Here is a 16316-nt window from a genome sequence, read left to right on the forward strand (position 1 = left end):
TTTCATTTGCAAGTTTCACCTCGCTGGGCACAGGGGCTTTTTGCCCTGATGAGAAATGCCCCCAGGCAGGGCTGAGTCACTAATGCAGAAGGGGCCCTCCTCCCATCCCCCCCACCTCCCTGGATTTAAAAAAAATCTTAAATGAGTTCTTTGCTGAGAACCTCTCTGCAAACCCAACTCTTTCTGTAACAGTTTCATATCGTCCTGGCCAAAAAAAAAAGAGAGAGCAATCTTTTAATGAAATTGCTTTGGTTTTTTTGTTATTTAAAAGGCAAGAAAACTGAAGCCAGAGTAGACTCGGAAAATGACTTGTTTGGGAGATTTGAAGTCTAGTAGTAGCCTCAGAAGCGCGTTAAAACCCCATTTTTGAGTTTTGAGGGTTTGCTTGTGTGTGTGTGTGTGTGTGTGTGGTGTATTTTGTTTTGTTTTTTAGTTGAGAGCTCATTCCTGGTGCGTTTACAGACAATACTAATTTCCACGCCTCCCGCTGAACTCCTGTGAAAAAGAGCAGAGACTCCTCAGATGAGCTCAGGAGAAGGCTCTGGGGTCTCAAAGAGCCTTGAGGGACCCAAGTTCCTCAAACTGCGGAGCCCAGAAGGGCCACTTGGAAGGCAGAGCTGTGCACGTGGAGACACGAAACACACTCTCTGAAACTGAAAGGGAATTATGGCCTGCAGGAGGGGCCGGAGGGACCTCGTTAAAAATTTACAAACTCATTTATTTATTTACTTTTTATTTTTAGGTGCACAGGGAGGTGTGTCTTCTCCAGTGGCAAGAAGAAGTGGCCCTTCCAAGAACTGAGCTTTTGAGCCGAACTGGCCGCCACTGGGGGAAAAACAAAAACAAAAACAAAACAAAAACAAAAACAAAACCCACTCTGCTTTTCAGTTGCAGCTGATGGTGACTTTTGGACTGATACCCGTAAAAGAGTTCATTCAAAAGCGTGCTTGTTCTCAGCAGCCCATGAGGTCCCTCGTGAATTCATCATCCAGGGGAGGGGAGGCATGCCTAAAGAAGTGCCAAAAACGGAGGGAAAAGAGAAAGAAAGTTAAGTTCTTCGGTTTTTGTTGCATTCCCCCTGCTCTTTTCTTGGAGCAAGCTACCCAGGATTTCAACACACACACACACACACGCACACGCTTGAGCTGGACTGTCCTTGTTTGCTTGCAAACAGTCCAGAGGCAATGGCAATGGAGCCCCATTAAATCAGACTCCAAGAGACTGGAATCTGTGTCCCGCTGGCTCCTTCTCCGACTGCCCCCCCACCCCCAGAAGGGAACAGATTTCTACAATCCGGACCTGACAAACGCCACTTCTTAGGCCAAATAGTCCCACGTGGATCTTAAGCCACAAAAAGGTAAATCAGCTAGCCTTCCTACTTTAAAGACAGTTTTGGAAAGGAAGATGATTTCGATTATTAACTCACCCAAGCCGCAGACGCAGGGCATGCGCTTTGCAGAATGGTAAGAATGATGAGGGTGGGTTTTAAGCATCCTCTGCATGTCCCTTTTGAAGCCTTCTTAAAAGGGGGTCCGCACGGGGAGTAGAAATACGTCTCTGCATGCTAGACCTTCCTCATGCCATCAGTGAACACAAAGTGGCCAACTGGAAATTAACAGGCGCCATTAGGGGAGGAAAAAAAAAAAATTACTGAGCAGCAAATTCTGTAAATTTGTAATTCAGATCTCAGCGCTGGCCTGAAAACCGGTTGGGATCTAACCCTTTGCATACGTTGGTGTTCTGGGGAGCTTAACCCTTTCGCCTCTGTCTCCTCTCCCCAGAGAGCTACTCATTTGGTCTTCTCTATCCCCTGGCCCTTTAACTGGCCTTGGCAGGCATAGCAATCCGGGCAATTTTGCAGAAATAAGGATAATAATAATAATGCTTCACATTCTCACACTCCGCAGTTTATAGAATGCTTTCTGAATACATTATCTAATTTAAAGCTGTCTGCCCCTAATGGAACTTAATTGCCACCTTTGTTATAGTTTATTATGAGGACACTGGCGTGCACCTGTATGCCTTTTGTTTTGTTTTGTTTTTCTCCAAAGGAGTACTTCTTGACAAAATGGCCCCCAGCTGCTTTGCTGCCAATGGTCGCCACTGAAGGAGCTTTCCCGTTGGGCTCTCACTCACGGATGCTGTTGTTTAAATCTGGCCACATGGGGGAGTTCTAGAACATAGGGTGCTACCATCTCCAGCCAAGCTCTTTTCCCTGACTCCCTAATGAGGAGGTCGGGCCAAAACAGCTCTCAAGAATGTGTTTGTTGATGAACTTCTAGAAAGCCGTCAAGTTTAGAATGAGAGGGCCAACCTGAGCAAGTCAACTGCCTTGGGTGATTCCCAGGCCGCCAGGCAGAGATAGAGTTGGTTGGTTGGTTTTTCCACTCTTGTCAGCTTCGTCTGGAAAGAGGCTTAAGAAAGGATATTGTGATTGCAAACCATTTAGGTTGGTGTCACTGCAAAGCATATAAATTACCCTCACCAGCTTTTCACGCCCCACGACACAGCCTTACCTCTCACGTCTCTACACGCAACTAGCGGGCAAGTGACTTGACTTCTCAGTTTCCTCCCTAAACGATGGGACAGTCTTAGTGCCTGTTTTTGTGGAGCTGGTGGCTGATGCATAATAAAGAGCTAATAAAGGAGAGCTATTATGTCATAGGGAACTTCCAGCACCAAGTAGCAGAAAACTCCCATTCCCACTGGCTAATAATAATAATAGCAGTAAGGATGTTTATCATTTCATTTCTCCGATGTTGTATCATAGCCTAGCTCTGATTCTCTGGACTCTGCTCTGCCATGTGCCATGGGTTGACTTCACCCTAAGATCAATGCCAAGTGATGGCTGCAGTGCCAGACCAGGGGATTCTGGGATTAGCATAATCCATTTTTGATGTATCATTTTGGTGAAATAGATTTTTTTTAATGTTTATTTGTTTTGGGGAGACAGAGAGAGACAGAGAACGAGCAGGGGAGGAACAGAGAGAGGGGGAGACGCAGAATCCGAGGCGGGCTCCAGGCTCTGAGCTGTCAGCACAGAGCCCGACGCCGGGCTCGAACCCACGAACCGTGAGATCGTGACCCGAGCCGAAGTTAGTCGCTCAACCGACTGAGCCACCCAGACGCCCCCGGTGAAATAGATATTTAGAGGCAACTCCAGTGATGCAACAAACAGGCACTTACTGACATCAGTATCTTTAAAGTTAGCCACTCCTCAGACCAAGGATGCCCTTCAATTCCGACTGATGGGACATGTGCATTTATGATGCCTTGCCCTCCAGAATGGGACCATTAGACCGAGCTCATCAACATCAGGGACTTTATGTCTGTCTCACTCACGGCTCCGTCGTCAATGTCTGGCATAATGCTTAGATGCAGTGGATCCTCAACAAATATTGCCTGAATGGTTGTATTAATTGATAGATACCCTATGGCCACATCCATTGGGCAGTGGGTTGCCTTACGCTCTGGTATGAGTTTATTTCAGCACGAAGTGTTCGATCACTTTAATCAGACATCCACCCTCCCCGGCTGCCTAGGCTAGTGGTTCTCAGAGTGTGGTCCCCTAACAATCAGCATCAGCAGCACCCGAGAACGAATTAGAGCTGCGAATTCTCAAGCCCTACTCCGGACCCGCTGGATCAAAAAGTCTCAGGGTAGCGCCCAGCATTGTGTGTTTTAGCAAGTCCTCCAGGTGGTTCCGACGCAGGGAAATTTGAAAAGCACGGGTCTAGGTAGAGCTACCACGCCACTGATCATCAACTTAAAAAGATTAGCCCGGAAGATGCATACCTAACGTTGGACTTACTAGATGCCAGATGTCCTGTGCCACATAAATTGCCTTGCTTCCTACCCATTTTACAGATGAGGAAACCAAGGCTCAGAGAGGAGACGCAACGCTGCCCAAGGACACACATGTCAGAGTCAAGGCTGAGACCCAACCTAAGCTCCCAAAGACATGTTTTCATGTCTGTGGGAGAGACAGGCAGGCAAAAGGACAAGAACAATATAATGTGTGATAAGTAAACGTAGGGTGTTGTGGAGCTCAGAGGAAGGTACTGCTGCAAGACTCCAGGGGAGGGAGGTTGGCCATTTGCAGTGGTAACAGTTGAGCTGATTCGCAAAGAGTAAGAGTCGGCCAGAGGCGTTCCCAGCGGAACAGGAAGTGCCGAAGCCCAGGGTCTACAGAGACAACGGCAAGTAGCTCAGTGTGGCCAGAGTGAGGCCGTGGGGAGGAAAGATAAGACAGTGGAGGCTGGAGAGGAGGCACAGACCAGATCATCAAGGTCATGAAGTAAGGAGCCCAGAGGAAGAAGTTTAAACTTCTGAGAAATAGGGAAGAAAATATCAGAGCTGGAGCATGGCAGAACCCAACCTGTGTTTTGGCGGTAGGTAGGATCTGACATAAACCCAACCCGACTAACACTCATTGCGTGACCCGAACTCTCTACTCAGTGTTACAAAATGTAATCATTTTCTTCTTAAGCCGATTCAAAAAGCAGAAGACATACCCATTTAGATAAAACCTCGAAATGGGGCTGGTCCCTACAAGAGTGCTTAAATACTCATTTCCAAGTGTCATAAGTGTGGGTTTGGAATTTGACCCCTGATCCACCCAGATGATCCGCGCCTATGACCCAAGGCTGGGAGACTGTGAGCAAGTGATTGCACATATTAGAGCCTTAATTTGTTCCTCTGTAGAATGGGAATAAGAGTAGAAAGTTGCTGAGAAGAGTAAGTGCGACAACACGTGGATAGCTTGTAAGTAAAGTGCCTAGCAAATAATAAGTGCTCAGTGAGCATTATTGATGAGGAGACAGATGGTATCTGCCCAAGGTAGAACACGTGGCGTCACTCTCATAGGCTCAAAGGCCACCCAATCTTTAGGATTAAACCGTGTGCCAGGCTCTCCCCATCGTGGCAATGCGTTGGCTGGCTGGCTCATCCAAGAAAAAAGAAAAGAAGGAGGAGAGAAGAAAAAGAAAAATACTGACTTTTCCCTGATGGCCATCCCATTCTCAAGTAAAGTAGAATTTCTGGGGAATTCTAGAAATTCCCCAGAATTTGACTTGAGTCTGCCTTTCCTTGACTGTATCTTCTTATAATAGTAGCTAGGTTGCCATGGTAGCAGACAGGGTGAATGGTCCGCCTCATTTCTCTTCAGCCCACTTCAGAATTCCCTCCACGGGGCTTTCTCCAGGGGCTAGGGGAACTTGTTCAGCTCACCTGCCGGGCAATCTGGAAATGCCTAAAATTTTATGCCCCGAGGGACAGCTTTCAAGCAATGAGGGATGGGAGATAGCAGATAATTATCTCTGCTTCCCCACCTCTCCGAGGGACACTTTTGATGTGTCTGCTGAATGTTCCCCCGGGGTCCCCAGCAAAACTGAATCCTACCTGCTCACAGTAGTGACGCACTCATGAACATACTCTCCGTCATTTGTGCTTCCTGGGGTCACCTCCCAAATAAACTACCTGCCTCCAAGCTCTTGTCTCAGGGTCCGGTGTCTGAGGCACAAACATCTGTATCTCGCTTAGGGTCCCTTGCCACGTGGTTCAATAGAGGGGAATTTATAGGTGCTGGCAGAGCTGAAAAAGGAAGCACGTGACAAGGAGACCACCTAGAGATTAGACACAGAAGAAGAATGCCGCCATACCATGGGGGCCAGACAGACAGAAGGAAGAGGCGATACTACCAAAGCAAGAGAATCTGGACACCCTGGGCAGGGCGGGGGGGGGGGGGGGGCCGGGGCACCGCATAGGGGTGGGAGAGGCTGCCTGAGGGTAGCTGGGACCAGAGTGGGGCTCTCAGGGAGCACTGCCTTTCTGCTGACAGAAGGGCAGAGGAAAAATATCTTGGAACTTAACTAGAATCCAGTTGGCAATGGAACCTGGGAAATGCAGTTCAAAGGGAAACATGGAAAGAGGCATTAACGGGCAAATGCCCAGCACGACCTCAAGCCCTGCTATGAAAGAAAAAAAATAAAATGAGAAAAGCAACAGTGGTTAGGGCCCCACACCCATCCTGTATCTAAAGAAATGAACATGTCTGTGAATGGTCCCAGTAACGCCACCTCACTAAACGTGTCTAACTTCGCTTTGACATCTATCAAATAGAGATGCCAAGTGGATTTAATGATCTACTCCACGCCAAGCAGCTAGCACTGTGCCTGGCGCATACGTGTCGAATAAACGCTCATGCTCATTGGAATGTTTTGAGATCCGACTGTTCTTTGAGTATCTGGGAGCCCATTAAAAGCCCTGCTCAAACTTGTCTCTTCCCCTCTTTACCACTCAAAGCCTCAACTTCAATGTCTAGAATCTGCCTCTAGTCTCTTTTTCATTGCCTTAAAAAAAAAAATCTGGGGCGCCTGGGTGGCGCGGTCGGTTAAGCGTCCGACTTCAGCCAGGTCACGATCTCGCGGTCCGTGAGTTCGAGCCCCGCGTCAGGCTCTGGGCTGATGGCTTGGAGCCTGGAGCCTGTTTCCGATTCTGTGTCTCCCTCTCTCTCTGCCCCTCCCCCGTTCATGCTCCGTCTCTCTCTGTCCCAAAAATAAATAAACGTTCAAAAAAAAAAAAAAATCTTTCCACTTTCACTAAAGCTCTGCCAAAGCTGATGGAAGAATAGCTCTCTCCTCCCCTCTGGACTCCCAACCCTCTCCCCGAAGCCCCCACCCCCTCCCTATCTCCGCTGGCCGCTTGTTCACCAGGAGCTTAGCAGTTCTGCGGGTACAAAAACAGGAAACTATGCCCCAGTCCTGACTAAGGCTAAAAACTCATGTGCAAACCCTTCATCACACAGATTTCTTCAGCTCTCCAAAACTGGGGCCTTGAAAAATCAGGTCCCGGGCCAAGAGCGTTGGATTTGCTTAATCATTTCCTTTGCAAATTTATAACCTCTTTAACCATGAAGAAGTAATGGTGAGAAAGAGGGAGGTGGGAGCTGAAATATTTTAAGTCAACCACAAGACAGGACAGGAAATTCTGGAAAGGGAGGGGGGGTGGTAATTTTTCTTTAATCCCTCGGTGCCACAGCAGACTAAAACGGCAACTTTGGGAAAGTGACCATTCTAGGAGATTCTTTTACTGTTGACTCTGACCCAGAGTGAGATGGCATAGCTCTCTTTACTCAGGGCTAAATAGAGAATAGAGGAGAAAAACTCTGAGATGACCCTTTATTTGACTCAGGCAGCAAACATTTACTGAGTGACCTCGTCAGCCCTTGTGCTGTGTAGAGAGAACTAAGATGTGTTCCCAAACAAGCAAAATAATGTCCTCCCTTGCTCAGTGCCAGTAGAAAGTTAACATGCCTATTGGAGGCTGCCTACCAGAGAATCTGAAGGGGGTGACCCAAAGCTGTTCTGTGGTTAAAATCTCTGAACAACAATATAAGTGGCTTTTTTGCTTTCAGAACTTTCCCCAGCAAATCAGAGCTGTGTATTTTACTAATCCTTAAGGTAAGTCATTGTCTTTAGCAGTGATTTTTATCTGAAATGGGGGACCCACCCATTTATGTTGACCCAGCAAATAGAGTGGGATGGGATGAAATAGAATGGAACCGAACAGAATGGAATAGGACTAGAATGGAATGGAATGGAATGGAATAGAATAGAATAGAATAGAATAGAATAGAATAGAATATTTCATGATGTATTACACATACTATGGATAATATTGATTAGTGAAAGTTTTGATTATGAATATGTGCATATAGATTCATGAGGTATCTCTCACTTTGGTTTATAATCAGATAACTTTAGAAGGCTCTGGTCTTGTAGCTTAGAAGTTAAAAGTGTTGGCTCTGGGGATGCCTGGGTGGGGCTCAGTTGGTTGACCTTCTGACTTCGGCTCAGGTCATGATCTCACGGCTCATGAGTTCAAGCCCCGCATCGGGCTCTGTGCTGAGAGCTCGGCGCCTGGAGCTGGCTTCAGATTCTGTGTCTCTGTCTCTCTTGGCCCCTCCCCTGCTCATACTCTGTCTCTCTCTCTCTCTCTCTCTCTCAAAAATAAACATTCAAACAATTGAAAGTGTGGGCTCTAGAGCCTACCGGCATGGGTTCAAATCTCAAGAGGTGTGCTAGCTATCTGAGATTACACATGTTGATTAACCTCTCTGAATCTCCATTACTTCAGGGAAGTACAACATAATAAAGAGAAATAAAATGTAATATTGGCCATCATAGTCTCTCAGATTCTAGGGCCATTTATTTTCATAAATTGCCATTCTGTCCCCTATATCTTTCCTATGGTCGCAGACATCTGCTAATCTTCTGGGGTCCACTCCTCTTAAAGTAAAGTTACTCTGTCTATCTTAACCTCTCTCTCTCCCTCTGATCTTCTGTCGTTCCCTCAACCTCCAGCCGCTAGCTCCAACATCATCTAAGGAAAACCAAAGGCATTTAATATGTAAAACTCCTCTCTGGGAAACTGTCCAGATAGCTAGTTGCAGACCATCTCACCTACTAGAACAAACAAAAGCTAGACAAGAAAATTGATATGAAGTTATCCTAAAATAGAGACACAGTGCTCCACTTAGATAGAAAACAGCAAGGAGACGGGCAGCTGCTTTTTCAGCAGGACTGATGGAAGTCCAAAGACAAAACCCTTTAAAAAATTAAGACCTGAGGTGTGCCTGGGTAGCTCAGTCGGTTGGGCCACCAACTTTGGCTCAGGTCATGATCTCATGGTTTGTGGGTTTGAGCCCCATGTCGGGCTCTGTGCTGACAGCTCAGAGCCTGGAGCCTGCTTCAGATTCTGTGTCTCCCTCTCTCTCTGCCCCTCCCCCACTCATGCACTGTCTCTCTCTCTCTCTCTCTCTCTCTCTCTCTCTCTCTCTCAAAAATAAATAAACGTTACCAAAAAGAAAAAAATTAAGACCTGAAAGAAAATAACTACCAACCTATAATTCTACATCCAGTAAAAATATCCATCAAAATTTAAGATGAAATAAGTGTATTTTCAGACAAACAAAAACTGAGTGGCTACATTACCGGTGGACTTTAAAAGAAAGACTAAGGAAAGTCCTTTAGGCAAAAAGAAAATAATCTCATAAGGACGACTAAAATTTTAGGAGAGAATGAAGAGCAACAGAAGAATAAATGTGTTGTTAAATCTAAATGAATATTGACTGCATTAAAAGATAATAATAATGTCTTGTGGGGTTTCAAATATATGTAGAAATAAAATGTATAGCAGCAGTAATGCAATAGGTAAGAGTAAAAGGGAATTAAACATGTCCTAAGTTCCTTGCATTGCCAGAGAAGTAGTAAAAGCACTAATTTCATTAGGCCATAATGAGTCTAGGATCATACTTATAATCTGTAGGATAACAAAAAATATGGAAATAACAAGCTAATAGGAGAATGACCTAAAAAAAGATGTCATTAATGTAAAAGTTCATAATAAAGGAAAGAAAATGGAACTCACAACAGGTGGAACTAATTGAAACAGCTAGTAATGTGTTAGTATTATGTTAGTAATGCATTAATTATTACATTAAATGTAAATGGACTAAATACTCAAATGAAAAGAGAGATTATCATACTAAATTTTTAAAAAACCTACTATTTTCTGCTTGCAAGAGACAAACCTTAAATATGAGTATACAGACAGGATGAAAATAAAGGATGAGAAAATATATTGCATACACTAATCAAAAGAAAGCTGATTAGTTACTCTAGTACCAGATGAAGTCAATTTTAAGGTAAGAAGCAATATAATAGATACAGAGAGTATTTTATAATAACAAAAAGGGTCAGTACCATTGAAAGATAGAACAATGCTAAATCTAGAAACATTTTCTAATATAGCCTCTATATGTATAAGGCAGAAACAATCAGATCTAAAAGGAGAAATAGATAAATCCACATTCATAATGGTAGGCTTTAATATTCCTCTATCAGTAAATAATGGGCAAACCAACAGAAATAAATCAAGAGGAATAGAAAAATTTTGACCAACGTTATTTAACACACTTGACCTAACTGACATTTACTGAACAAAGCAACTGGTAACTGCAGAATATATATTTTTTTTCATGTGCACATGAAACATTTACTCAAACTGACAGAACAGGTCTCAAATTTAGAAAGTGGGTGGCAGGGCAGGGTTTGCTGATAGATTGGATGTGAGGATGACAAAGAGAGGAGTCAAGGTTGATGATGAAGGACCCAGTGCTCTGAAGTTCAGACTGACTGATTCATGCTGCACAGTTAGCATTTTGAAAAGATAAGGGTGTGTGTGTGTGTGTGTGTGTGTGTGTGTTTAACAGTCATAAGGTAGTCAAGAGTATTTACATGTGTGAGTCAAACTGGGAGTGAACCTGTGTCCAACTGAACATGAAGCAATTATTCAAACTTGGTTTCTGGAATATTCCCAGGGTGAAGTTATTTCCTGTTTTTATCACCGTCTTCCCAGTTTATGTGTTTGCTTGTCTTATGAGTTGAGTTGGCATCATGTGTTTCAGTTTGCAATGGTAGGCATACAGCAAAAACTCCATAAAAATCCCACAGGGTTGACAGACACTTCTGAGAAATGAAGCAGACAACCCAGTTCCTGGCCTCTCTTATCAAAGTGCAATTGGTTTATTCATCTGCTGATTGAGGATCGACTGTGAGTTTGGGTCTGGGAAAGTGATAAACAAGAAAAGCAGAGAACACTCCAAGATAGCTGAGGAGGCATCCGCTCCAAAAGCCAAGTATCAAGGAAATACTGTAGGAAATCCCACGCATAATTGTGTTATGTACCCTTGTGTGTTATGTTTGGAGTAGCAGTTGACAACATTCTGGAACTCAGTTCTCCCTTGAACGAGCTCTAAGACATTGGGCTTGATGTAAAATAATTTCTCCACTATAACATGGGAGTGATGTTATGGATAATACCATCACTACAGAGGTAAATCAGATAGTATTCAGAGTCTGCTCAAGAGCAGTGCTTGGGATGAAGTTCACAAAATTAGCATTTGCAACTTTTATCAGTATGCTGTTTCAAATATTTCTCTCCCTTTTTTTAAATTATGAAACCATAACATTTTTTTAAATGTTAGGAGAGAATAAAAGTAAAAGAGTCTACCATAATCCTATCTCCCTGACTCAATCTTATGTGTATGTGGTACCTTCAAATATTTTTTTTATATTGATTATGTCCCTGGTTTGAAAGTGCCTGGCATACAGCAGGTAATCAATATATGCATACTAATTGCCTGACTGTCCAATTCCATGCAAGCTATTTTGTTTATGCTTTGGGTACCTAATTTCTTATATAAGTTTATGATTATAATTATGTCATATACATTCTCCTGATGTTTTTTCAGAAGCTGCATGATTATAATCTTGGATATCTCAACCCCTCAGACATGTACAAGCCCTGGATAAGCCATTTCTCTGTGCTGCTGTAGAGCAAAAGAGAAATTATTACAGGCCCCACTCTTTGGACATCACCATAGTGAACAGCTCTCTATGTAGCATTTTGCCTTTTTTGTAAAATTTTGTAAGACAATCATAAGATACCAAATTGAACTTTCTAAACTAAACCTTTAACTTAGCCAAGAAAGGAGTCCCAAAAAGATGAAGCCAAAAAGGGATTCCTTCCGTAAGTTTAGCTTGTAATAAAACGAACTCCACGAGATGACAAAATCATGGGGTGAACCTATGATCGTTTGGAAGGATTGCTTTCACCCTTTCAAAAAAAAAAAGTTGTTTTCACATCCACTATTCCCCTACCACAGATCAATAGAAGGAAGATAGGAATAGTCTGATGCATTTGTCAAATAATAGCAACCAACTCAACAACGAAGTCACCCCTGCTGGGTATACGTAAGGAAAAATCTCGTCAGACCTCTGGTTAACTCAAAGGTTGGCTTTAAAGAGCTGCAGAGAAAGATTTTCAGATATGCACATGTTTCCTGAAGCAGCAACCCCAACATCTGATGGCGTGTTGGATGACAAATGTCTCCCTCCTGGTGATGGGAAAACAGGGGAAAGGTGAATCACAACACTCGATGTGAGTGAGAGGCACTTACCTAGTAAGGCAGAGACAGTCGCTGGTGTTTCCCAGAGCGACGATGGGTGACTGTAAGCCTGGTGGTCCTCCATGGGTTCTCTGGGGCCAGGCAGTTATGAGGGCGCAAAGCAGCTTTGTCTCCAAAGCCCCTGGGTCCACACAGAAGGCTATCCTCTCCAGATTGGTTCTTCCCCTATTTTGGTTGCTTCCAGAGTTCACTGGAAACAGGAAGAATGAATGTGAAGGCCAAGTAGAAGGCCATTGCCATTGCTTCTGGAGAGAAGAGGTCAGCTTCAATCAGTATGGTTGCTGAAGAAGGGACAAAAAGTGGCTGTTTTCGGGACTTAGGTGAATAAAACATGACAGGATTAGATAATCTATGGGACACCTAGTCACACACCTGAAAGGGGGTTTAAGCACACTGCCTGGAAGGGAAGAGTGCTCAACAAATTTGCTCATTGGCTCCAAATGGATGCCGGCCTAGAATTTGGAGGCTTTATGCTCACAGAAAAACCTGAGGATTAAAAAGCATATCTTTCTCCCCAAACTGCCCTTTCTTTTTCCATCCCCCAAAATTATGGCCCTAAGATGGCATGAGAAGAAAATAAAATCAGATCACCCTGAGAATAAAACCACCGACTCAACCGTCACTACATGGAGACTCCATGCACTTTATTATTTCAGTTCATCCTCAAAGTAACCTAGTGAAGAGGGGACTCTTCATCTCCTCTCTACACAGGAGAAAACGGAAGTGCAAAGAAGTCACAGAATTTACCAGAAGCCCCAGAGCTGTTCAGTGAGAGCAGGGATTCCATACGGGTGTGTTCGAAGGCAGAGTTCACAGGCTTAATCATGAGGCTGCGTTGCTTCCTGCCATGTTGGGGGAAAGGAGGGGCTTCAGGAGGAGGGAGAGGAGCGACCTTCTTCTCTTTATATGTCACATAACTCGTTCAGGGTCAGCCCTCTCTTGCCAGCTCATATCCCAGCCCACTGAGTTCTGTGTTTTCTCTTTGAGGGTTAAGAACACACAACAGGCCTTTGGTTGGGAGTGGGGAGGAGTTGACATTTGTCGCCCGGCATTGGGGAAGTTGATCGTTTTAGGTTCTGTCACACTGTGTGGAAGCCTGACATTTGACATTTGGGTAAAAGGGGGAAAAAAAAAAGTCTCCAAAAGGCTGCTGAGGGCCAGCCTGCCTGATTCCTTGCCAAACAGGAATCCTTCCTTGGCTGTCTTCCCTCATAAATGATTTTCAAACTACAGTTTTAAAAACAGTTCCTTTGGGGAATGATGAAAGCAACAATGTTTTCAATAGAAAACTGTCCCATCAACAGAAATGCAGGAAAAGTAAAATCACCAACTTCTCCATCACCCAGAGCAAAGCATTGTTGACAATTGAATGCTTTCCTTCTTTTTCTCCTTACGCCTCTCCTCATTTTTGTGAGTGCAACTAGACTCAACCACACAGGAAGTTTTGCAGCATGCATTTGAAAAGTCAAACATTGTATTACTAGCATTTCACTCTGTTTTAAAATTCGAAAACCTGGAAACCCCGATTTTTAATCTGCCCCACTCATTATTATAACATTTAATCAAATGGATGTTCCTCTGTGTTCTATTTTAAACAACATTGCCCCCAAATGAATATTTCATCTTCATACGGGTATTGTGGTCCTATCCCACCAATGAAACCATTTTAATTTCCCATCAAAATTCTTCTAGACTTTTCTACATCAGAAGAGTCAGGAACTAAATTATAGGTGTGAGCTTGGGTCAGAAGTAAACCCCATGATCTACTGTAGTGGTAATGCCCTGTCAGGAGAAGTCAAAATGCCCTTTTATTGGGTTTTTCGGTCACCCCCATTAAAAGTGAACCAACAAAGGGGTGCCTGGGTGGCTCAGTTGGTTAGGCATCCAACTTCGCCTCAGGTCATGATCTCGAGGTGCGTGGGTTCGAGTTCCACGTTGGGCTCTGTGCTGACGGCTCAGAGCCTGGAGCCTGCTTCGCATTCTGTGTCTCCCTCTCTCTGTGCCCCTCCCCTCTTTCTCTCTCTCAAAAATAAATAAAAGCATCAAAAAAAATTTTTTAAAGTGAACCAACAAAGAACTTTCCCTTGCTTCTTTCCCTGACCTGAGTCTTTCTGTAGCCTTCTAGTCCTCTTTCCCTCATTCCCCCAGCTTCGGTTTCTGTCCCTTTACCTCCTGTTTACTCCTCAAGACGTTGTGATCTCCTCTCCACTCCTTCTGCTCTACAGAGACAGTCCTTGCAAAACGCCACACGCATTGTCCTGTGCTCTCAATTACCTTTTAATGGCATGACTGATACAGAAACACATTTGTCTGGTTAAAATAACGAACAGCTTAAAGGTGATGGAAGATTCCTTTTAAGCACTTATCCCCAACCTCAGAGGTACCACGGACTATGGTTTATTTACCTGTAACTGTGCTGATGGACATTGAGGTTGCTTCTGGTTCTGTAACAAACAACAAGGAGACGAAGAACATTCCACCCTGTCTCTCTCTCCTTGCACTTGTGCAACAATTTGGGGTTCCTGTGGCAGATACAGAGAATTAGAGCCCCAGGCCATTGGGTGTGCCCCTTTCCCTTTCAACACTACTGGGCATTGACCAATCACCAATCCAAGATGGCAGCACGCCATTCACCAACAGCCTGTTTCAAGCCTTCTACCACAGGCTCCTCCATAGCGTTGTGCACTCACATGCAGCTTCTATTTCTTGCCTTACTTCGCCTTCCCAGTGCGTCCTCACCCTTCCGGTCTATGGTTTCTAAAGCCCTTTGCAGTGTTCCCTACTCTGTCCTGAAATGTGCTTGTGGCCTGGATCACTTCGCTTCTTGCTCTGCTGGGCTGACCTCGTGTATTCCTAAGGTTTGCATGACCGGCTCCCTCAGGGGTCACAGACTCAGATACTTAGAGGAGCCAGGTGGGTAAAATTAGCCCCGGGGGAGCCCATGCCGTGCCCCCCACCAGCCCCAACCCCTGCCCAGTGCCGGCTGTTGTTGGTTATTGGAATCTATGTCTAATACTCTCAGATTGTTTTTCAAAGGGAGTCAGAAATCTAGATTTGTATGTAAATGTTCGTGTTTTTTTTAAAGCTTATTTATTTTGAGAGAGAGAAAGAGAGTGCGAGTGGGGAAGAGGCAGAGGGAGAGACAGAGAATCCCAAGCAGGTTCTGCACTGTTAACGCAGAGCCTGACGTGGGGCTTGATCTCACCAACTGTGGGATCATGACCTGAGCCGAAATCGAGTCGAATGCTCAGCCAACGGAGCCACCCAGGAGCCCCAAGAACTGGACATTAATATAAAGGAAATTTTAATCCTGCGTGGCCCACAGAACATACCTCTGGGGCATATTCTTCTGCCAAAATGCCAGACTGCAACTTCCGCTTCAAACAAAATCACTCTGTTCCTCAACTCTCCCCTTTCCTATCTGGGGCTTGTCCCTTATCCACTCAGTCACTAAATGCTCTGATGCTGGGCCTGAGAAATTGTTCCAGAATTTAGCCTACCCCTCTACCCTCACTGCCATTTGCATCGATCCCAACACTCACCAAATCGCATTCTGGCTGTGACTAGAGCATATTGTCTGACTCTCCTGCCTTCAGTGGATCCCTCCCTGCCCCTGTCTTTGTAGTACCCTCCTCTGCATTCTGGAACATTCTCCCCATGGCTAATGGAGAGAGAGAGGAGGAGAAGTATCTGTGTTGCTTCTCTGCTCAGACAACCCTGCTGAGACCATATTGCCCCTAAAGCAAAGTTGCCCACTGTGGCCACATTCGGTCCACACTTGCCCCAGCATTAGGAAATGTGACCCGACGCTATCAAATCGGATTTAATATAAACATTCAGATATTGGGCTTTTCCTGAAAGATCTAACTGGCTAGCAGTACTGGGTCTGCTGTCTCCCATGGAAGCAATTGGCCGGAGCCCAGTAGTGACTGTCACCATGGGGACAGATTTGCTCCCTTATCTTTCCCCTTCCCCTGGCCAGCCTCCCGTACCCATGGTACTGTCTGGCCCTGAAGGAGTTTACGACCCCTGAGCCACAGGCTAAAACTCGACTGTTAATGGGCACATCAGTCCCAGCACATCTGGCCCCTCTGCCCACCCCCAGCCTCACCTCTCAGCCCGATCCTTCACCCCCTTTCTTTTTCCCACCGCTAATAATGGCGGACTCACAAAGAAATTGTTTCAGACCTGAACCTAACCACCGCTCAATGCCGTGGCTGTTCGAGTTACTTAAATCAAGACAGACGCACTCTGTTCAGAGAGGGCTTCCCTTTAGCTCAATAAA

At 44.8% G+C, this 16316-nt stretch overlaps 1 long non-coding RNA gene across 3 annotated transcripts; it reads right to left on the reverse strand.

The window, feature by feature from the left end:
- Positions 1 to 229: 229 nt before the first annotated feature.
- On the reverse strand, positions 230 to 14531 carry LOC115509952. Of its 3 annotated transcripts, XR_003967539.1 has the most exons (6): positions 14437 to 14531; positions 12779 to 12873; positions 12023 to 12221; positions 2315 to 2414; positions 1427 to 1605; positions 230 to 1008 (listed from the first exon to the last, which is right to left on the reverse strand). It is a non-coding gene; the product is annotated as an uncharacterized LOC115509952 (long non-coding RNA). The 3 variants fall into 3 exon arrangements; XR_003967537.1 differs by lacking the exon at positions 2315 to 2414; XR_003967538.1 differs by lacking the exons at positions 2315 to 2414; positions 12779 to 12873.
- Positions 14532 to 16316: the final 1785 nt, after the last annotated feature.

This window comes from Lynx canadensis, chromosome A3 (genome assembly GCF_007474595.2).
Source record: "Lynx canadensis isolate LIC74 chromosome A3, mLynCan4.pri.v2, whole genome shotgun sequence".
Lineage (NCBI taxonomy): Eukaryota > Metazoa > Chordata > Mammalia > Carnivora > Felidae > Lynx > Lynx canadensis.